The 22,611-nt window shown below is 54.8% G+C and overlaps 1 protein-coding gene and 1 pseudogene across 1 annotated transcript in view; both read left to right on the top strand.

Annotated features, from left to right (window-relative positions):
- The first annotated feature begins 2,805 nt into the window (after window positions 1-2,805).
- LOC101720151 (large ribosomal subunit protein uL30 pseudogene) lies at window positions 2,806-3,554 on the top strand (annotated as a pseudogene).
- A 5,840-nt stretch (window positions 3,555-9,394) lies between these two features.
- Window positions 9,395-22,611, top strand: part of Lrrn2 (leucine rich repeat neuronal 2) — a 59,670-nt gene continuing 46,453 nt past the window's right edge. Inside the window, exon 1 of the mRNA XM_004862147.4 lies at window positions 9,395-9,541. The gene's annotated coding sequence lies outside the window, so the exon portion shown is untranslated. The remainder of the gene's footprint in view (window positions 9,542-22,611) is intronic.

The following is a 22,611-nucleotide window of genomic DNA, read 5'->3' as shown; positions in this document are numbered from 1 at the left end:
AGATGCTGGGGACTGAGATCTTGCCAGTCCTAGGGCACCTTAAGAAAATTAGCATCTTGCTAGCCAAAGCTTCTTAACAGAGGGTGTGGAAGACTCAGGGCATCAGCGACCTTAGGAACAATGGTGCACATTGAACTCGGGCACCAGTACTGTGCTGAGCATATTGTAATACCTTCACGCTGTAAGATTTGTCCTGGTCCTACACACTTTCTGAAATGATAGGATCTCTCCCAACTAAGGTCGCCTTCGGCTGGGCATGGTGGTGCACACCTGTAATCCCAGCACTTGAGAGGCTCAGGATTGCCATGATTTCAAGGCCAACCTGAGATACATAGTGAGTTCAAGGCCAACCTATGCTACAAAGAGAGACCCTGTCTCAAAACAACAACGTCACCTTCGGGACATCTATCACAGGGCCTTACGTGCCTCTCGCCCCATCTTGGTTTGATTAACGCTGTCCCCTTCTCCAAGAAATCCTTTGTGGAGGTCGGGGTGTTCCCTGTCCGGACAGGCTGAGCAGAGAAGAGGGCCCTGAGCTCCTGGCCGTGCAGGAACTGTCCAAGGTCCTGCCAGAGTTGCGGGCAGCATGAATCCTTTCCTTTCACACTGCAGCTGTGGAAGGGCAGAGGGCAGGGAGCTGGAGACCACAGGCTCTGCACCCCAAAGCACCCACAACCCAGCATCTGGCAGCCCCTAAAAGGTCTTGAGCCTCAATCAGTGGGAAAGGAGCCAGTTCAACGTCTTCTCTTTGTCCTTAAGAAAAAAAGATTCATTACAGATAATTTCACCGTGATGGAAGGGGAGGAAGCACTGAAGTAGCAAAGGAAATAAATTTACGCCATCTCAGCTAAAATCACACACAATTAAAACCTGGACCCGCATGTGCTTTTCTATGCAGAGAGCAGCTTGAAAATGACATGCATGAGTCACTCGGTCCAGCCCCCAATGCTCTGTGTGGGGACCTGTCCCTGAAATTGCAGGGTGCAGAGAGAGACAGCTGGGAGCCAGGCCGGAGCCTTCAGCCTTCTGTCCTCCTATCTGGAATCTGGAAATTCTTCTGTGGCCAAGGAGCCCAGATGAATCCACGGGGAGAGGCCTTTCCCAGGGGGTGTTTCACCCTCTCCCTCTGGGTGGGACCTGCCCAGGCAGAGGCACAGGCTGGGTCCCTGAAGGCTCCGAACCATTGGCCACTCATGCAGAAGGTCACAGCAGTGGCCAGAGAACCTGGACTCCCTGCCCCAGGCCCTGGCCTGCACAGAGGGATCACCCCTCACCTCTTGTCTTCAGGGTGTCCATCTCCCTCGGTTCAGGGAGGCGAGTTTCTCCTCTCCTTTCTCCCTTTTCCTTCTAACTTCCCTTATAATTAAATTTCCTTCCTCTAGAGCAGAAAAATCTACAGCAAAGGAGCTAGGCTAATGTGTGGAGAAGAGAAGTAGAAGAGACTTCAAGGACCAACAATGCCCAGGTGCTCATGGGTAGTGACTGGTAGCCAGAGATAAGCCGTGTGCCCTGAGGTCAAACTCGGGAGGGAGGAGCCTGACTGTGGGGTGAGATACCAGGAAAAAACAGAAGGCAGAGCTTTCCAAGGGTCCTGAGTTTAATCCCTCTGACAGACAGCTCCAGGGACTGTGGGATCTCTCTTCCCTAAGGAGAGTTTGGGAGGGATAGGGGGAAGGAAAAAACCCCAAAACCCTAAACCCCCAGTGGACTTGGAGTGGGAGGACATGGGGCTGAGACCCATTTGGGGCTCTAACCAGCTGGGGGGTCGAGCCAGTGTGAGCCTCGTCAGGGCTGAGGAAGACAACATATGGAACAGGCCTGCACAGAACAGGGGCGCGGACCGACTCCACCCAATGGCTTTTCACGCACGCAGCTCTAGGACAGGGGGCTGGAGCAAGCCGAGCCTTCCAGAAGAACCACTCCGTCTTGGCACAGACTCGCCTGGTTACCTGCTCCTCAGCCCTCCCAACTCTGCCCTGTAAGGGCTGCTCCAGGACCCAGGTCCCAGCCTGCTGGTCTCGGGCTGCCTTGCTGGGAGGGACCTGGGCCCGAAGCTAAGGAGCCCTTCACTCTCGAGGTCCTGAGGGCCAGGGCGGCTCCTCGGGAGCCCTCTCCACTTTGGGCCTAGGGACCCCTTACCCCACGGAGTTCTAGCCCTGCCACTCTGCCCTCTGCCAAGACTGCTTGCTCTGTTTCTGGGAGCTAACAGCTCTGGATGAAGCTGCAGTCCAGGGGTCTGGACTCAATGGTTTATGACGATTCACTTCTCCCTGAGCTTGTCAAACAGAGCCAAGTCACTCAATCAGCTGTAGGGTGTGATTCAGGACATGGCTCACTTACCCTTGCCCTGAGCACTCCAGGGTGGGACCCTCATCCAGAGGCTAGGGCCTGGGAGGGACGGGGGGATGCAGAAGAAGTTTCTGTGCCATGCAGGGAAAGATTATGGGAAGTCTGCGGTGAGCAAGGTCAACCCCGGAGACTCTGGAAATGTTGTAATGAATGATACATCTCCTCAGCAGAGTTTCCCATTTAATAGGGAGCCCGGGGTACCCAGAGAAAGTATGTTTTCAGACATAAAGCAAAAGATCCAAACTAGGCATGAAGTACCCTAAAGCACGCCTATTCCTACAGAAGGGAAATGGAGCAGAGGTAGAACTGGATGTGATGGGAGAAAACTTTCAGGAAGGAGTTGAGACTTCTCCATGGTTGACAAGCAGTGCTCCTCAAAGTGTGGTCAGCAGAACACCTGCACTCAAATTGCTCCAGAGCTGGTCAGAAATGCAGCTTGAGCTCTTTTCTGGCTGGAACCATGAAGGGAGTCAAAGAGAAAAAAGAGAAGGTTCCTGTTGTGCCAGAAACCCTTAAGAAAAAGCAAAGATATTTTGCAGAGCTGAAGGTAAAGCACCTGAGAAAAAATTTTTCCCCCAAAATGCTTCAAAGGCAAGAAGGAAACACACCCAAGAAAAAGACAGGCACTGTCAAAAGGAGCATAGACAGATGTGCAGAACTGAGATTCAGATGGCTAGGATGGCAAGAGAAGCTAGCAAGTTTTATGTACCTGCAGAACCCAAATTGGCAATTGTCATCCAGATCAGGGGGATCAATGATGTGAGCACAAAAGTCCACAAGGTGTTGCCGCTTCTTCGCCTTCGCCTCATCATCAGTGGTACCTTTGTTAAGTTTAACAAGGCTTCAATTGACACTCTGAGAATTGTGGAATCATATATTGCATGGGGTACCCAAACCTGAAGTCAGTAAATGCGCTAATATACAAGGGTGGCTATGGCAAAATCAGTACGAAGTGAATTTCCTTGACCAACAACTCACTGATTGCCCGATCTCCTGGTAAATATGGCATCATCTGCATGGAAGATCCGATTCATGCGATCTATACTGTTGGAAAACTCTTCAAAGAGGCAAATAACTTCCTGTGGCCCTTCAGATTGTCTTCTCCATGAGGTGGAATGAAGAAAAAGACCACCCACTTTGTGGAAGGCGAAGATGCTGGAAATAGGGAAGACCAGACCAACAAGCTTATTAGAAGGATGAACTAAGGTATCTACCATGGTGTTTTTTCGATTTGGTCAGTTAATATAAAGTATCTGCTTCCGAAACAGTGTATCTTAAGCCTCACTTCAGACCGACTGGAGGGGACCCAGGAATCCGCCACGTATTCAGGCCCCTAAAGTGTTTCCAAAACACACCATTTTAGAAGGCAAAAATAGATCCAGGTGGGAGCTGCTGGGGCAAATCTCAGGAATGATCTGTGGTGAGCCCTACAAGCCCTAAGATTTATGTTGGAATTAATTCAAATATTGGAAGTAAGACCATAGACTTCCTCCTCAGAGAGAAAATAAGAAGGAAAATATAGGGGTCAGAGATAGTGCAAAGAAAGAGGGACAGGATTAGGAGACACGGAGTCCCAGTTTCTTTGCCCTATGAACCATTTTGGAAATGAAATGTTCAGAAATGAATAAAATCTGATTGGAAAAGAAGGCAGTTCGCAGAAGTAGTACAAAGTATAAAGTCTGGATTTGAGTAAATATTTTATTCTCAACGTGGGGGATACCTCATGTGTATCTTATGTGCAGGCTTTGGGACAAAAAACCAAGTTTTGGCAATGACTCCTGGAAAGATATACAGTGCCTGGAACACCACGATTTAGTGCTCATATCTATGTTTATGTGAAACCGGAACAAAAATAATAATGAAACAAATTCCTATACAGCATAAAACCATCAGAGCAGTGGGGAGACGGGTGATGACCACTCAGGGACAAAGTATTCGTGAGAGGGTGTGGGTTGTGTGAAGCCAGTCAGAAGCCACATCGAGGATTCCCGGGACAGGTGTCTTTGGAAGCCTAGCATTCTTCCTGATTTGCAGCATCTCCTGAAGAATTTCCTCTTCCAGAGAGCCTTTCCAGATCAGAGTTCCGAGAGGCACCCCAGTTCAGCTACTCCAAGCCCTCTCAGGTGCTCCCTGCTCCTGATGTATTGGTGGCACCCTGAACCTGAGAGATGTCCACTTTGGAGCTGGCCAGCCGGACTACTCAGGAGACTACTGGTTGGTTTGTTTTCAGTGTGCTGTGGGGCATAAAACCGTGTCCCCCAAATTCAGACCTCTGAGAGCCACCCTCTTTATCTCTATGGGGTCTCTATGGGGGGAGGAGAAACTCCCCAGTCTTTTCCATACTCCCTCTCCCCAAAATAGCATTTCCCCGGGAATTGTTTGAATATGTTAAGCTAAACAGAATGGGATTTGGTTACCATATTGCCCAGTTTAACTGTTTTAGATACTCAGATTCAATTGAGGAAATACGAAGGACAGGTGTACCCTTTACATTTGATTAAATATGGTGCTTATGTGTATGCCTATAACAAGTTGGGTACCGAGACCTTGGTGAGGAATGTCACTTCCACTATCAGGTGGTTTCTGGGTGGAAACAGATTCATCCTACATCATTTTTACCTGCAATGCCTTTTCCAGGAATATAATCCAAGATAAATTTGGGGACTCACTGCAGTTCCACACAGCTCTGCCATCTGCTGTGTAGGTCCCCCTGCCTTTCTGGTACTCTGTGTTTCCCAGGGCATCTGTGGATCCTGGGAGCTCCCTGAGGGCAGAGGCCAGAGGAAGGCCCCATTTTTGTGGTGAAAAAGAACACAATATCATAAATATAAAATCAATCCCAATAGTGATATTTATTTAGCACTAAAAGATCACAACAATTTACACAAGTCTTGCAAATTCGGGTCCCTTTCTCCTGCCCTCTCTCCATTCAGTTTATCCAAAATGCTTACAAAAAAATGCTTCCTGGCATTTGCAAGCTGGCTTTCCCTGCCCACCTGCAACACTCCAACTCCCGGCCTCCATGGCTAACCCTCTCCCCACCATCCCCCGAGTGACACATCACAAAGCTTAAGCTGAGTCAGCTTCATTGGGCATGTGCTTCCCTTGATCCCCAGTGCTCCAGAGGACAAAGCTCTGCACCTAGAGAGCCCAGGCCAGAAGAGGTGGGAGAACAGTACGAACCCCTAGGCCCGCATGTCTCAAAGCAAGGTCCATCTGATCACCTGAGTTGGAATCACCCAGAGCGTTTATCCCATTGCAGACTCCAAGAGCTACAGAACCTGCCTCTGGGGTGGGATCTGCATGCTGTCTGGGTGACTCTGATGTCTGAGGACCCTTGCCCTAGGGCCACCCTCTGAGCTGGGTCACCGCTGGGACCATAGTCCTCAGAGACTCCAAGGCCCTGTTCTGCATCTCCTGAGCTGGAGGCTAGCAGAGGCCACGTCCGACAGCAGAGGATCCCCCAAAGATTGTCCCACCACATCCCCAGCTTCCTTCCTCATCTACCAGGTTTCTCTCCTCACAGCCCCCACCACACAAATAGCACAGCCACCAGTTCAGAGTCCAAGCCCCTCCCCTGAATAGCCAGGAAGGTTGAGCCCAGGATACTTCTGGTGGCGAGGGATCCTGGTATCCCTCTCAAGAGTCACTCTGATGTCACAGAGTCCTGGGCTTCCTGGCAGGACATTATGCTTGGCTAAGCCCTGAGATTAAACTTGGAAGGCAAAAGGTCAATAACAGAGCCATTAAATCCTCTGAGTAATTACCTAAGAGCTTCCAGAGGACTAGGGATTGAGTCCCCCACTTCTCCCAGGAAAGTATCCAGCTCAGAACGGTAGCCATGAGAGCCAGGTGGAGAGAGGTGGCTGCCGTTTGCTGAGATGCGCTTTGTGCCAGGCACCGAGCTCACCACCAGACCGCTGCATCCTGCGTGTCTGAATTCATATCCTTATTGCTACCCTCACCCCAAATAAGTGCAGCCAGGAATTGGTTTCATGTTTAGACTCTGTGCGTTTTGATAGCCTTGAGTTTAGGTCTCAGCTCTATGATGTACTACTTGGGAATACTGACCTTGTTTTTGATGTCTTGTTTTGTTCATTTGGTTTGTTTATTTATTTTGAGACTGCATCTCCTAATTTTCCCAAGGCTGGCCTTGAACTCACAATGGTATTCCTCCTGCCTCAGGGTTCAAGTGCTGGAATCACAGGCGTGTGGCACCATGCCTGGCTTTGACCTTGCTTTTCCCCTATTTTCTGAGTCCTGGAATTGGTGAAATTTTCAGTGTGATGATGCACAAATGAAATCATTACCTTGCAGGTGCTCATGTTAACTTCTATTACTTGAATTAAAAAAAAATTTTTTTGGCAGTGCTAGAGTTGAACTTAGGAGCTTGTGCATAGTAGCCAAGCACTCTATGAGTGAACTACAACCTCAGCCCTTTTCATTTATTATTTATTTTTAATTTTGAGACAGGATCTCAGGATCTAAATTGCCCAGATTGACCTTGAGCTGGCAATCCTCCCATCTCATCGTCCAGAGAAGCTGGGAATACAGATGTGTGAACAATGTCCAGCTTGAATTAATATTTTTTGACATAGGAAAGAATCAGAGTTCAGCAAGGTTTAGCACTTTTCCTGAAGCAACACAGAACACATGGGTGAGCAGAGTTTAAAACTCAGATCTCTCGAACATTAAAACTTCTATAGATTCTATAGAGTCTTCATGGGTTGTAATAATTTGGAGTCAGCTCAAGAGCAGGCTCCCCCAGGCTCCCTCATAGCTGTTGTAATTCCCCTGTGCCTCACCTAGTGGGGTACAAGTCTGCCACTCAGGGGTCAGCCACGTGGCAAATGTGCTTTGCTTTCTTCCCATTTGCCCCTCAATAATAGCTATGGGGTGCTGCGTAGGGCCGACTCAGCCTCAGTAATGCACGCTGGGCCGTGTGCACACATACAGGGAGGAGGGCGCTGGGATGAGCCATGAGCTTCCCAGGGTTGGCAAGCTCTCCCTCTTTCCCCCTCAGCCTCTATATGTTGACATAGGCCTCCCGGCTGCAAAGACAGCACTGCTGTCTTGACGAGGGACCCAAATGCTCAGACTCAAAACCTTTGAGTCAACTTGTGAACACTTTCGGTCAATTAGTTCTGCCAAGGCTTCCTTCCAAAGTCCACGGTATTTGCTCTGCACTCTCACTGCCCCTCCTGCGACCCTGCAGCGGCCACCTCCCTGCCTGGCCTCTGCTCTGCCGGCCTCTCATCCCAAACCACTCCTGCCCTGGGCCACAGGTCACCTGCTGCTTCAGCAGGAGCTCCCACCCTCACACTCCCTCTACAGTGTAGCCAGAATGCTTGCGGAGACGGGGACTCCAGCTCTGCCTGTAGATCAGGCTACTTCCTTACACTCTCTGAGCCTCCATTCTTCAGTCTGTTGAATGGGGTATCAGTCAGCTCGGAGCTCAGATGAGTGAGAAGCATGTAAAAAGGCCGGCACCTGATAGTGCTGTACAAATCTCCTCCCTTGCCCGCTATCTTCCAGGCAACCCATTTTTCTCTGCTTGTCTCCACTTTCCTGCCTTGTTGGTCCCCATTTTCTCTGCTGGTTCAAATCCTATCTCTCCAGCTGGGCTCAGCTGGAAGCTCAGCTCCTCTATAAAACCTTCCATGAATAACTCGAGCCCATAATGCCATTTTCTTGCTGTATTTCTGTGGTACAGCCATTGCCTTGAAATGCTAAAATGTATTTCTTTAGTTTCAACTTTGTCCTCTCAGATCCTTGAGGCCATTGTGCCCCACAGCAGGGGTGGAGGGTGGGGGGATTGGATGGGAACATGTATGTGCTTATTGGATAGATGTAAGAGCAAATCCCTCTGTGAAGAACAAACACATGGACCTTCGAGCCCACTTTACAAAGCCTCCAGGCATGGCAGTCAGCACTGCGTGCATCAGTGGAGAGGACAGGGCCGGAAAGCTGGGTCTCTGTCTGGTCAGGGACCTTGAGCTCAAGCTTGGGTGCAGGAAGGCACCCCAGGGACGCCAGGCCTTGCAGGACTCCCTGTCCCTGGGGCTCCCCCTCCTCCACTGCTAGCTCTGCAGGTCCTGATGGAGCCCATCAGTAGGGTGTGGCCTGTCATTGGGCTGTTGTCCCTTCTGAGTGGGCCCCTCAAAGACCTGGGTCTGAAGCCTTTGCCTCAGCAGGAGACCCACTTTCCAGAGCTGGTGGCAGTGGCCCAAATTTTCTAAGCCACTGGGCAGTAGCCTAGTCCGGACTTTCTGCGCAGCTGAGTCCCTGCCCTCCTTCTTTCCTGTCTTCAGGATACCCAGTCTGCAGGGTAAAACCCACAGCGGGGCGGGGGTGGTCCTGCCAGTTCCTCCCTCACTCTTACCTAGATAGACTGATCTTAACCCAGCCCAGGATGGCTCTTCTGGAAGGCTGGAGCGACGGCCTCAGGAGGCCATGCTGGAGAGGCAGGGGAACCCAGGGGCTATTCCATCCATTCACTGGGGTGACAGGTGCTTGTGCCCAGGGACAAATTCTAACTCAAACCCACCCGCACATTCCTTAGTCCGCGGTTAACTTTCCAGGATAGCAGCGCCCCAAGCAAAAATGTGGTCTCGGGTACCTGCTGGTGCCCACGAGCCGCATTTATCCTCTAAAGGCTGCTGAATTTCGCTTCTGTCCTCCTGGCCCTTGCACGAGGGTCAGAAGAGGAATCAAGAAGTCATCTGGTCCGCATCCCAGGTCCCAGAGCAGTGCCCTTCTCGCCGAGCCTGGGTTCTAAAGGACGAGGGCAGCTGAGCTCCAGCCTCGGCCCCACCCAACTCCGCCCCCGGCTGTGCGCGTTGGGGGGGCGGGGGAGCGGACATTGAGGAGTTAACGCGGCAGCGGGACTGGCGGGTTGGCGTGGCAGGCGGGCGGGAGGAGGCGACCGCAGCGGGCGGGGAGGTTGGGAGAGCGGCGGAGAAGCGAGTGAGGAGGCGAGGAGCGAGCGGCGGGTGGAGGGGTGCGCGGAGGTGGCCGGGCGCCGCGAGGCCCCGCTCGGCGCTCTGGGCACCGCCCTCGCCCCGGGCACCGCCGGCCGCGGGGCGGGAGGGGCTGGAGCCCGGCGAGCCCGCGGGATACGCCCGCTGCCCGCCGCGGAGAGGCGCCGCCGGCTGGAGGCGAGCGCGGAGCGGACCTGGACGGCGCCCGCAGGGTGAGTGCGCGGCGCGGCGCGGCGCGGCGCGGCGCGGCTCGGCTCGGGGCGGGGGGGCGCGAACACCGAGGCCGCTGGCGCGGCTGCGGGCGACGCGGCGGGAGGAGTCGCCCCGGCTGCCCGTATCCGGTCCTGACCCGCGGGGCCGAGGGAGGGAGGCCGGCCGCCGAGATGCCCGCAGCCGGGCTGGCGTCCGGGGAGGCGCCGAGGGAGCCGGAGACGGTGCGGGAAGGGGGCCAGCTGCCCCCGGCCGGGCCCGAGCGGCGGCGGAGGGGCTGGGCCTTGTCGCCCGAGAGGCCGGAGCCTCCCCCAAACTGTTGCTGGGCAGAGCAGGGCCCTGGGACGTCCAGCTGCCCGGAGGTGGCGGACAGGTTAGGGAGGGCGTGCCCGGGCGGACCAGCAGGACGCAAGCGCTCCAGGGCCGGGGACCCCCTGCTGGGGCCGGAGGGGACGCGGTGGCCTTGGTCAGCCTGAGCCTCGGCTGCAGGAGCCAGGCCCCTCGGGCTGGCCGGCTGGGGTCTAACCGCAGCCTGGGACGGGACGTGTGGGGTGGAGGGTGGGCCGGCCGGGCTCAGCGGGGGCTCAGAGCGCGGGAGCCTCCGGGACGGAAGGGTGGCTCTGAGCCCCCAGCACCCGGGAGACGGCTCCGGCCAGCCACAGGTGGGCCCTCTACCGGCCGGCGCGAAGGGCTGGGCTCGGCTGCCCGGCCAGCGGTCGCAGCAAGGAGGGGCTGAGTGAGGGGCTGAGCGCATCTGGGCCCGAGCTGAGACGCCAAAGAGGGGCACGAGGCCCCCCGGGGGGGCCCTAGGGGTGTCTCTGGGCCCCCTGGGCCCCTGCCCTTCCTCCCCCACCGGAGGAACAGAAAGGAAAATGTCAGCTGGGCTTTGTGCTCTGTTCCTCAGCCTGCCGCAGCTCCCATCTGTTGGAGCCAACGCAGCTTCTAATTGGGCGACTGGCAGGGTTGGAGGGGGTGGGCTGGGCACGCGCTGGGCTGCCAGAGATGGACTGGCAGGCCCTCTGCTGAGGATCCCAGGAGGTGGGGTGATGGAAAGGACAGCTCCCCTGGTCAGGCGGCTCCCCTCCAGCTTGGTCACCGTCACCGAGGTGACAGCAAGGGGAGATCGAGGTCTCTTCCCCAGGATGAAGCTAGGCTCCGTCCTCCCCGCCCCGCAGCCAGCACTGGCTCTGGCCCAGTTCTCTCCCTGAGCTGGAAGGCCGGCCAGCATCTCCTCCCACTGCCCCTGCCCCTTACACGTCTTTCCAAAACGGAGCCTGGGGCCCCGGGAGACAGGGCTGGACATGAGGACCCCTCGCCTGTGGGTCCTGTTGCTACCAACAAAGTCACGCGTGGGTATGACCCACTTTCCTGGCCCTGTGCTGTTGTGGAGGAAAGGAAGGGGAGGGACAGAGTGAGGGGTCTGCACCCCCCTGGGCCTGCTTTCTTCCCTGGGCTGCCTCTGACCATTCCCCTTGCTGCCCAGGGTGCCCTCTGGCCCTAGGATGGGAGCTCGTTATTTTAGAGAGGATGGAATGGAAGGCCTCAGCGCCACCTCAGCAGTTGAGCCTCCTACAGGGTCTGGCACCTAGGAGCACCCCAAATCCACACCTTCCTCCACACAGCTCAGACAGCAGGCACCCTCTCTGAGTCCCTTAACCCCCCTGCCTCTTCCCTCTTCCCTGCTGTCTCCCTTCGCCCTCACACTGCTCTCCGTCATCCCTCCTCCTCTTCCTCCTCCTCCTCCTCCTCCTCCTCCCTGAAACATCTCCCTCCCTCCTGGTCTCTGCCTGCACCTTTCCCCTCACCTCCTGCAAGCCACAGCTTACACCATGAGCCCGTGCAGGCTTTGCTGCCTTCCCTTTGCAGGGCAGCCTGGCGGGTGGGCCTGGCAGCTGCATCCCTCTGCCCCCCCCCCGCGTGTCCCCTGCACCTCACTACTTACTCTTGCCCCTTCTGCTCCCCACCCCCTTCTTTCTTTTATTTGGAGAGAGAATGTATTGCTTTTTAAAATTTATTCTTTCAACAATTATTTATTGAGAGCTTACTGTGTGCCTAGCAGTATTTTAGGAGTTGAGGATACAGCAATAAACAAACCTCTGTCTCGAGCAGAGCTTAACTTGCGTTTCAACTTGACAGCTGACTAGTTCTGTACTCACCAGGTTCGCAGAAGTGTGTTGGGGGTGGGGAGGAGCAGTGAGCAGTCTCAGAGGACCAGAGGAGGCACACACACACATGCACAACCCTGCAGTCCTGTGTTGGTGGACCCTACGAGAAGACACCGCTCATGCGGCCTTGGGGGCCCGGTGTCTCTGGCCTGCAGCTCGAAGCTGAAAGTGCCCAGGTCGGCCTTATTCAGGCCCTCCCTCAGCCAGTCAGCCCATCTTTTCCAAGCGCCTGCTGTGCTGGGTGCCAGGAACAGAGACAAATCAGGTGCTGGCCCTCCCCTCAGGAACCCCCAGTGAGGGTACAGATTCTAGAGCCCCATGCTGGAGTTGGAATCCCTCTCCACCACTTACAGCTGAGAGCCACTGGGTGAGTCACGCCATCTCCCTGTGCCTCAGTTTCCTCGTCTGTAAAGGGGATAAAACAACACCTATTTCCTGGAGTTGTTAGGAGAATGAAAAGAGGTAATAAATGTAGCAAGCCAGAACAGTGGCTGGCATATAGTAAGTGCTAAGTAAATATTGTTGTTATTATTATGGAGAGGGTTCAGTCCTGTGGACCAAAACGAGGTCTGTGCTCTAATCGAGGTGAGCAGAGGTGATGGCCTCTATCTGCAGATGGGAAAGGCTTGCGGAAGGACATGATAATTGGGCCAAGGCTTGAAAAGGAGTCAGCAGGCGGATGTACCGGGCCTGGGGACACCAGTGCTGCGGGTATCTTGGCACAGGAATGGTGTCAGAAGGCTCATGGTGTGCACACACTGTCTGTCAGGACATCACTAACACCGCTGACCCGTCCCTCTTGGCCTACGTCCCCAGTGCGGGGAGCTGGGCTGGCCAGCCGCCCAGTACAACCCCACACCCTTGGGTCTAAAACAGCCGGCTCAGGACGGGGGACCCTGCGCAGCCCTACCGGGAGGGGTTGCAAGGCCTCCTGCACATTCCAAGCCTTCACCACAGACTCAGCTGCGGGCCAGAGCTGCCACACACCTGCCCCCTGGCTTCTGGCCCTTCCCGGGGACCCAGGAGACTCCTTGGCCCTAGGGAGCTGCCTCGTAGGAGGTGAGTTTCACCAGGTTGGGTTTGAAATTTGGTTGTCTCTGTATGTTTCTTCCACCTGCACCCTCCCTGCTGTTCAGCATTTGATGGACCTAAATCGAGTTCCAAGATGAAGGGCAAGCAGAGGATTCCTGACGCAAAAATGGCTTCTCAGCTTCCGCTCCTCACCTTGTAATGACACAAATTATAGCATCTAGTGTTTATCGAGCACTTACTATGTGCCAGGCACCAAGCCAAGTGCTTTACTGGAGTTATCTCACTAAATCCTCAAATGCCCCTGTTAGGTAGGCAGGTACTCTTATTATCCCTGATTTAAGCATGAAGAAGCTGAGATCCAGGCTTGCTCAAAGACATGTTGCTAGAAAGAGACCCAGGGAAGGATCTCACCCTTCTCTCTGACTCCAGGGTTCCTGTCCCTTTACCACCCCAGAATCCAGGACTTCCTGGTCATCTAGCCTGTTTTCCTAGCTCACTAGAATTTCCCCACCCAGCCCTGGCCGCCTGCCTACTTTTGGAGATCATCAGAGAGGGTCTCTCTGACCCACTTCTTCCCGCTCCTACAGGACCTGATACTTATTCAGGATCCGACATTGTTTCTTTCTGTCTCAGCCGAGTGACTCAGGGGCTTCAGAGAAGCTGGACTGCCCATGGACATAGGATGAGATCTGATGCCAGGGCGACTCGCTGGGAGACATGAGGACGGGCACAGATCCCCGGAGGTGGAGGCAGAGGGGGGCAGACTGACCAGGATGCTGCTAAGGAGGCAGAGCAAGGGCAGTTGTTCCTGTTTCCAAACATCTCACTGGGCAGCTCCTTGGGGGAAAACAGATGGAAGAGGGGCAATGACAGAACCTGTCAGCTCAGGTCCCCTAGGAACAGAGGCTCTGTGTTATCTGATCCTGCCAGGGCGAGAGAAAGAAGGAGAGAAGAAAGCCAGGTGTGGTGATGTTCCTCTGTGAAGTGTTCTCAGACCGAGGCCTGGAGCTGGAGGATGAAAGTGTCTGTCTTTGGCCTGGGAGGGCAGAGGTGGCGATGCCCAGAAGGTGGAATGATGCGGTGTCTTGCTGTGCAGGAGGAGGAGAGGGGAGAACTGATGCTTCACTTGGCCCGGCTGTCACTTCTACTTCTGAACAGACCTCCCAGTGGGTAGAAGGCCCTGAGCTTCAGAAGGTGTCCCCCAAAGCTGGCCCATGGCCAGAAGGGGGACTCACACAACCGGAGGGGACCTGCAGAATTGTCCCACCCACCCATGCCCTTCTCTGAGCACAGTGGGCCTGGAGTCTCATCAGTGGCCATTTCTAAGCATCTGGGCCTGGCCAGACAGCCTGGGTGCAGACATCAGGGAGCAGTCAGAGATCTCTGTCCTTCTGGAGCATCCACTTTGTTGACCTGGGATACAGTAAAATGAACTGGTAAAGCAAACAGCATAGTACTAGAGTTAAGTAAAGCCAGGCTGGAAGTAGTGCACGTCTTGGGAGGCAGGCAGGTGGCAGGTGTGTTGGGCTGTCTGTCACAGAGGCTTGTGAGAAGGTGCTGTGAGTCAAGATGAGGGAAGAGCAAGCCCAAGGGCAAAGAGGGAGGCCCAGGCCTGGCCGGGTCGAGGAGCACGGAGGAGGCCATGCAGGGCTGGGGCAGGAGATGAGGTCAGAGAATAAAGAGGCAGCCGGCCTGAGGAGGGGAGAGGGAGGTGTGTTAGGAAGCAGGCTGCACAGGGTTGGGAGTGTGGGAGATGCTCTGACTTCCACACCCCAGGGCTTTGCCCATCCGTTCCAGCATGGCGTCGGGTGGCTGGCCAGGAAGTTCTGGCAAGCGGGACTCCCTGGCCACTGAAGGTATTCCGGTCACCCAGTGGGTCCCCAAGCGTTCATACAGCCTCATCTGTGGGGCATGGGATGCAGGTGTGGGGCTGTGGAGAACGCAAGGAGGCGTAAGACCCAGTCTTTGCTGGTAGGGAAACCATAGATCAGCTGGGGAGGCAGAACTCATGCTCACAAGAAATAATGAGGGAATAATACCAGACAGTATTTAAAACCGAGTGCTAAACTGTGTGATTTAGACTATAAATGTTATCAGAACTGTGAGTGCTGTGTGGGAGTCTATCTGAACGCTTCCTCGGGAAGGAGGTGCAGCTGATTGGGGCCCCGCTCTGCACGGGGCGGGTTCTCCCCAGAATGCAGGGCCGGGGAGGGTGAGGAGTGGCCAGATTGGGGGCGGGTCGAGGGGATGAGGCCGCAGTGTGCCAGCTCCTGGGCTGGGGCTTGGCCTTGGAGCAGCCCCTTCCCAGCCAGCTGGGCAGCTAGGCTTCTGATGCCCCTTTTCTTTGTTTTGTTTGGTTGGTTTGAGGAGTGTGGTTTTTTGCTTTGTTTTCTTTTGGTATTGGGTGTCAAACCCAAGGCCTCACACATTTTAGGGAAGCACTCTACCACCAAGCCCTTTTTCACTTTGAGACAGAATCTCACTAAATCGCTAAATTGCCCAGCTGAACTTTACATCCTCCTGCCTCAGCCTCCCCAGGAGCCGAGATTACAAGTATTCGACACAAGGCTGGGCTTCTGATGCCCTCTTTAATCCCTCGGAACAAGGACGGCAGCCCTTTAGGGGTAAAATCCAGCCTCCAAGGCTCTTGCCCCCTCCCAGCTGCATCTTGTGACTGCTGCCTTCCAGGTGCCCGGGCTTTTCTGGAATTCTCCCGGCCCACTTCTCTGCCCAGGCTGCAGCCAGCCTCTCTCCTGGCCTCCTCTCCAGGCCCAGGCTCCCCTTAGTCCCATAACATCCCTGTGAGTTTCATATTTAGGGAACCAGAAGTCAAATCCCGACAAAGGGAGCTGGCTTCTTGAGGGGGAGGGGGAGGTGTTGTCCTCCCCCAAGCAGGGGTGAGCTCCCCTCTGAGGTGTGGAGGGAGGCTGCCCAGTGGAGTGAGGGGCTCCGTTGGGGGTGCCCTCACCCACTGAGACACAGGTGGGGACCCCAGCCACAGAGCAGGAGCCAAGAGTCGGTGGGCGGAGCAGACCTCTAGCTCACGTGACTTCACCGGCCCTGGGCCCTCGGGAGCTGAGAAAGGACTCTGCTCCACCCCAGGCTGAATCCGAGGCCCTTGACCTCAGGGCTCAGAATCCAGAGCAAATGGGGTCTGTTGGAGCTGGGTTAGAGTCCACACTATCTAGCCATATGGGCGTTTTACTTATCCTCTCTGAGCCTCAGTTTCCCCATCTAAATCTGGGTTGATGATACTCACTTTCTTTGTTTTGCAGTACTGGGGACTGAACTCAGGGCTTTCACACTGAGCTACATCTCCAGGCTTGCTTTCTTTTTTATTTTCAGACAGGGTCTCACTCAGTCACTAAGTTGACCAGGCTGGGTTCAAATTTGAGATCCTCCTGCCTCAGCCTCCCAGAGTGCTAGGATGACAAGCAGGCTGGCCAACATACCCAGAGAGTAACAGCCACTTTTGTAGGGCCATTGATAATACTAGCGAACATTTGTGAGTCCGTATGAGGTACCAAAGCTTTACTGTATCTATCTCATTTAATCCACAGGACAGTGTGAAGTAGACATTATTTCTCCCCATTTTGTAGTTGAGGAAACTAAAGCAAGAAAGCATTAAATAACTTGCCTGAGGCCTCGCACAGGCAACAAGGAGCAGAGCCAGAATGCAGCCCCAAATCATTCTGACTCCAGGGCCCTGGTTCTCAACCACCGCATGAAATGAACTAATCTGTTTAAAGTGCCTGCTACAAAGTAGAAGCTCAATAAAGGTTTCAGCAGTTTCTCCTCTGTTTCCCCAGGGCTGTTCCTCCGGAGAATAGCTTTCCCTCAGCGCCACATACCTCTTTTCCAGGACCCCCTGGGAGGTGCGACAGAAGTAGGAATGGAATGAGCTGCCCGTTTATACGGAGAGAAAAAGTGGGCTGAGAAAGGGCGAGCCATTTGCATACAATTACAAAGCTCCAGGGCTGTGTTGTCGCTCAGCCCCCTGGGGCCAGGCCCTTGGCATCGGGCCGAGGTTTCACTGGAGAGCGGGGGCCACAGGCCACATCTCCACCTGCGCCCACTCGGGTTGATCACTGGCCGGAAGTCTGAGGCCTGTGCTTTCTGAACTTGGGTGCCATTTCTCGAGTGTGGTAAAACCTGGGACTCTTCTGGATGAGTGTAGGAAGAGGACGGTATTAAAGGTCAAGGCAAGGGGAAGAAAGGACAGTGTCTCAGCTGCGGGACTGTTGGGTTGGTGAGCTTTCTGCACCAGAGGTGTGCAGGGACACACACAGGGCTTCACCCAACCTTCCCTGGAAATAAAAGCCAGATCAGATGGCCTCGAGGTTAATCTGAATTAAAGTTGCTAAATTATCTGATCTTCAAATAAAAAGATTGTTGGGGAGGTTGATGCAGGAGGATCACCACAAGTTCGAAGCCAACCTGGGTTACATAGTGAGTTCAGGGCCAGCTTGAACTATATAGTGAGGCCCTGTGTCGAAAAATTTAAATATCCTGGATCATCCTGGTGAGCTCAGTGTATCGAAGGGGTCCTTGTGGAACAGGGAAGCATAAGTTGGTGCCAGAGTAAAGCCTCGTGGGGAAGGCTTGACTGGCCATTGCTGGCGTTGGAGAAGGAAGGGGCCATGACCCAGGGAAAGCGTGCAGCCTCTGGAAGCCAGGGAGAGGCAGGAAAACAAAGCCACTCATTCCCCACAGCCTCCAGAAAGGAATGCAGCCACCACTTTAAAGCGGTGACCCCCATTTCAGTGTATAACACCTCTGGATTGTTTTAAGGTACTACATTTGTGGTAATGTGTTACACAGCCATAGGAAATCAAGTCTAAGGTAAAAGCAGAGCAGGTGGACCAGATCCCCTATCCTTCTCCTGACCTTCCAGGGAGCAGCCCTGCAGAATTGCTTCATAGCACGGTGGCTCTGGAACGCACTGTGTATGAAACTCAACCTCCACATTTTCCAGACAATGAAACCAAGGCCCGAGAGAAGCGGCTTTGCTGGAGGACACAATAACAGGCTGGGACTCCAGTCCAGGGCTGGCTCGTGTCTGGTCAGAGATCCTAGGTGCTTCCACAAATTCTGCACTCATCCATTTTTAACTCACATGCAGGTTTTTACCTGCAAAGTCCAGGGTGCCCTGCTGACCCTTGGGCAGAGGAGCAGTAAATTCCTGCTCAAGAAGGAGGGGACAGTGCTGCTGGGCCCTGCCCTGCCCTCCACCCCTCATTGGGCCTGTCAGGGTCCCAGCCGGGCTGCATCAGACCCACCTTTTCTGGGCAGAGAGCAGGTCGCACCTGCCTGCCTACACCACACTAGTGAGCTTCAGGTGAGCAGCACTCAGCCTCAGGCCGGGAGGGAAGAGGAGAAGGGAGGGAAAGGAGGGAGCAGAGCAGCGCCCTGCCTGAAACCAGCTCCCCAGCAGTGCACATCTCCCCTCTGCCAGGCGTTTTGGCCCTCCGAGCTCCCCCACAGCACACCTGAGCCACCGGCCGGCCCCCAGGGCTGCCAGCTCCTGGTGTTGGTCTCCATGGCAACCCCACCTTTGCCGTTCTGGTTTCTAATGACTTATTGGCATGTGTGGTAATTTGCAGAGCTTGGCAGGCAAAGAGCTTAGGGAGCTGTGGGGAGGGCGTAGGCAGAGAGGGGACTTGGCAGTCGGGAGGGGGCTCAGGTGTTGGAGGGGACAGAGCCGCACTGTCCTCCCTCCCTACCCCTCCTGGGCCCTGCTGACTGCTGTCCCAAGGAAGGAGCTGCCTCAGGCCCAGGGCCTCCCTTCCTTCTCTAGGGAGCATCGGCAATCTCCAGGCCCCTTCGAGGGAGACAGATGGACAGACAGATGTAGCACACGGCTGCTCACCTGTCAGGCAGACGTGGGCAGGCCCGAGGGAGCTGACAGCCATGTTCAGCCACTGCGGGTCAGACACTCTGGTCTCCCACCACTCTCCCGCCTGCCCCCTGAGCCCTGAGGACGAGGAGTCTGGGAATCACTCAGCCTCGTGGGGAGAGGGGAGAGGACAGCCTCTCCACAGGACAGGTCCTTGCAGACACAGGGGGAAGCAGGCAGGGCAGTGCTGAAGGAAAGGCCAGATGCTGCAGGTGCAGGGAGGGGCAGCAGCCAGGCCATCGGGGTGGGGGGAGACAGCAGGGCCTGACCCTTTCCGCTGTGGCTCGGCACAGCTCAGTACTGCTTCCCCAGGGCACGGCAGTGGCAGCCTTGTGAGGTATGGCTGCAGTCCTCTTCACACAACCTCTCTGCCTCCCCTTCGCTGCCATCGCTGCAGTCCCGGGAGGTGCTCTGTGTGGAAAGGAGCACTGTCTTTAAAGTTAGCTCCATTTGTGTTAGGATCCCATGGCTCCTGCTGTCCAGCTGTGATCCTGGATGTGTCTCTTAACCTCTCCCTGAGCCTCAGTTTCCTTCTCTCTAACGTGGGCTCAACGTCCCCAGCTCACAGGGTTGTGAAAGTGAAACCACCTCATGCTCATAAAATGCATGGCACGTCATAGGCCCGGAGAAACACAAGAGAATTTAGAAAGTCGTCTTTTAATTGTCTACCCGAATAAACAGGAGCAATGCAATGGATAATTTGAAGAATTCTGGTGGACGTGGTGAGGTTTTCTTTTTTAAATATTTGAGCATTGTCTTCATTCATTCAGTCAGTGTGTTTTGAGCATCTTCAGTGTGCGAAGTCCTGGGCCAGGTGCTGGGCCTTCCCTGGGTACCATGGCCTCTGAGAGATGCGGGGGTCTGTGGGTCCTCCTAGCAGAGAGTCTCTCTCAGGAGGCCCAGTGCCACGGAAGTGGCTGCCCCCAGGGATCTGCCGTGAAGGCTCTGTCTAGGTCGGGTACAGTGAGATCTGCCACCCAAACCCTCAGAAAGGGCGAATCTGTTTTCAGAGCCATAAGCTGCTGCTGCAGCTGGGGGAGCCAGGAAGGACCACCCAGCCAGCAGTGGGAAGAGGCGCACCTGCCCTCCCCGGCCATCAGTACCATAGCTGCTCCCTCTGGGGCCGCTGGGAAGAAGGGGGAATCAAGGAGCGTGTTCTGGGAGCTTCGCACAGCCTCCTCGGAGATGGTGCACCGGCACCGGGACAGGGGTGGCTGCGCTGTGTTCCAACCCCTCTGGTCCACACAGTAGCCCGTGTCCACAGTGATGATGGCTCGGGGACCCTGACTGACCCTGGAGCTGAGGGTCACTAGCTCAGCACACCTGTAACCTGTATCCCTGGCAGAGCCTGTTCCCCCGGGCCTGTTGTCATCCCCCAGAAACCTAAGCTCTGGGAAGGGAGCGGGACTAGACATAAGGCTTCTAACTGCTGGCCTCGTGTTACATCTGTTACCTTGCTCAGGTCTCCTCCTGTCACTGTCTTTCCTGATCTTTTACCCAGAGCCGCAGACCCATAGTCCCTTCCTTGGTTCTCCGGCCAAAGCTATTCACTCCCAAAGCCATGCCCTAGGTCTTGCCTCCACCTGAAAATCACTGAGTCAAGCACCCTGCTTTCTGGTCACCACCTTCTGGTCTCCGAGCTTCTTGGCCTGAGGATTCCCACCTTACCAGTCTCTTACCTCTTGGGGACCCTGGGACTCTGGGCACCTCTAGTGCCCTGCCACCCATTACCTTCCTGGGCCTTCCCTTCCCTGAGACCGGATGGAGTTCATGGCCCATCATTTTAAGAATCTTCCTCTTTGTATCCTAAACTCTTTGACCCTCTGATTTGTATTGTTCCAGTTTGGCAGAGTCCCAGTCCTAGATTAATTGCTCTATCTGCTCCCTCTGGGTCCAGGCAGCTGAAGCTGCTGGGAACACACGCGCCCACACGCATGCACAAGCACGCATGCAGATGGGTACGTCTACAAACCTGCCACCCCCAACCCAACTTGTTCTTCAGAAGCACGTGGTGTTCCCACCGCGTCCCTGGTTCCCTTGTCGCCTGAGTCTCCAGGATGACTGTTTCACACCTTCCTCCCCAAACCTCCGCCTCCACCCTTGCTCTCAGCAGAGGACCTTGCCTCCCACTTCACAGAGAAATAGGAGTCAGCAGGCAGAGCTCCCAGCTTGTCCCCACCAAACCCTCTGCCTCGGTGCTCTCCCCTTCCTCCTGTTCCAGCCGAGGCAGCAGCAGTGTCACCCCGGGTCCCAGCCTCTCCTTGGCCTTCTAAGGGACAAGTGCCCATCATGCTCAGGTTTTGGCCAGCCTCACAGAACAACACAGCTAAAACCTTCCTCGAGCCCGATCTGCCACCCCGTCTCTGCTCTCCTTCAAGCCAACCGTCTTGGAAGAGTCAGTTCCTCAGCTCGCTCCCTCTCTGCACCGCCCACCCTTCCTCAGCCCCTCTCCAGTCTGGCTTCCTCCTCCACCCTGCTGCAGCAGCTCTCGAGATTCCTGGAGCCAGGCAGCATTTTTAGTTTTCAGAAGCATTTCCCACTGCTCGTGACTCTTCCCTTTCCCTTCTCTGACCCTGTGTTCCTGGCTTCTCTGGTTACTCTGGAGTTGTCTTTGCTGACTCACCCTTCGAGTCTTGTCTTTAAACGGTGGCTCCTGATGTTCCTGCTGAAGGTGTTCGCTTCTGATGAGATGCTCTGTTCCTGAGCCTTCTCAGCCACATGAATGGCCTTCACTATCATCCACCTGCAGACGACAGCCTGCATCTTTTCATCTCCGCTCTGTATCCTCATAGCCACCTGCCTGGTTGACTAAGCTGGATGTCCTGAGAAACCTCAGACTTGGCATATCGAAAGGCAGCGTCGTGATTCTCCTCCTAAATCTCCAGTATCTCCCATGCCTTTCCTCCTCCGTCTCTTCCCGTGCGGTCTGGTTTTAGGAATGGTACCATTTCAGAGCAGTTCTGTATGCCGCAAACTGGGACTCATTGTCCACCCTTCCCTGCCCTTCCCTCCTTACACCCAGTCTGTCACCAGGTCCTGTCTGCCTCTGAAACAGCACCTAGGTACAGCCCCTCACTCCTCTCATCTCCTCAGCTCTACTTTTTGTTTTTTTCCAGTACTGAGGATTGAACTCAGGGCCTCTGCATTTAGCTACATCCCCAATCCTTTTTGCATTATTTTAAAATTCTGAGACAGGGTCTCAAGCTTGAAATCTCCCTGCCTCAGCCTCCTACAGTGCTGGGATTACAGGCATCACCACACTCAGCTCCACAGTTCCACGTTGGTTCAGGCTGCCCCCACCTCCTGCTGCAACACCGGGATCCCCCTCATTAGCTACATCCAACCCTGCACCTCCACTCCGGTCTCTGCATTGCTGCTCGAATGACCTTTCAAGGGCACACATTGAACCTGGCCCTCAGAACTCCTCAGGGACTCTGAGCTGTTTAGGGTGACCAGGGGCATGACCCCAGTAGGGTGTGGCCCACACCTGCCTGGCTCCTTCCTCTTGCTCTGCACTGGGTGCCTGGGCCTCTTGCAGTTCCTAGACTGCTGAGCTCCCTTTGTCCTCGTGACCTTTAGATACACTGTCCTCTAGCCCTTGTCACTCTGCCTATCCCATGCTTGTCTCTAAATTCAGATTACCCTTCAGACCTAAGCTTGAATAAACCTGCCATTGAAAAGCCTTCCTGTACCTCCAGGATGCTACCAGCTTTCTGGGCCAAGGTAGTTTAACCCACCCCATGTCCCATAGGCTTCCTTTATAACGCACACCATGACACAACCGTGTCACCAGGTGCTTATTAGGCAGATGCCTGTTTTAGGCTCTAGGCTGTGGCCTAATGAGGATAGAGGCCTATCTGTTTGGCCACCTTCTATCACTGGTGCCTGGCAGACTCCACATTCCAAAATATTTGGGAATGAATTTGTGAATGAGAGGTCATTAAGCACAAAAAGGAAAAGGCTGGAGGGACAGATCCTC

This window comes from Heterocephalus glaber, unplaced genomic scaffold, assembly GCF_053883595.1.
Source record: "Heterocephalus glaber isolate CG9 unplaced genomic scaffold, H.glaber_assembly_v1.0 deba00001600, whole genome shotgun sequence".
Classification (NCBI taxonomy): Eukaryota; Metazoa; Chordata; class Mammalia; order Rodentia; family Bathyergidae; genus Heterocephalus; species Heterocephalus glaber.
The sequence above is the reverse complement of the archived record's forward strand: the minus strand, read 5'-3'. Positions and strand labels throughout refer to the sequence as shown.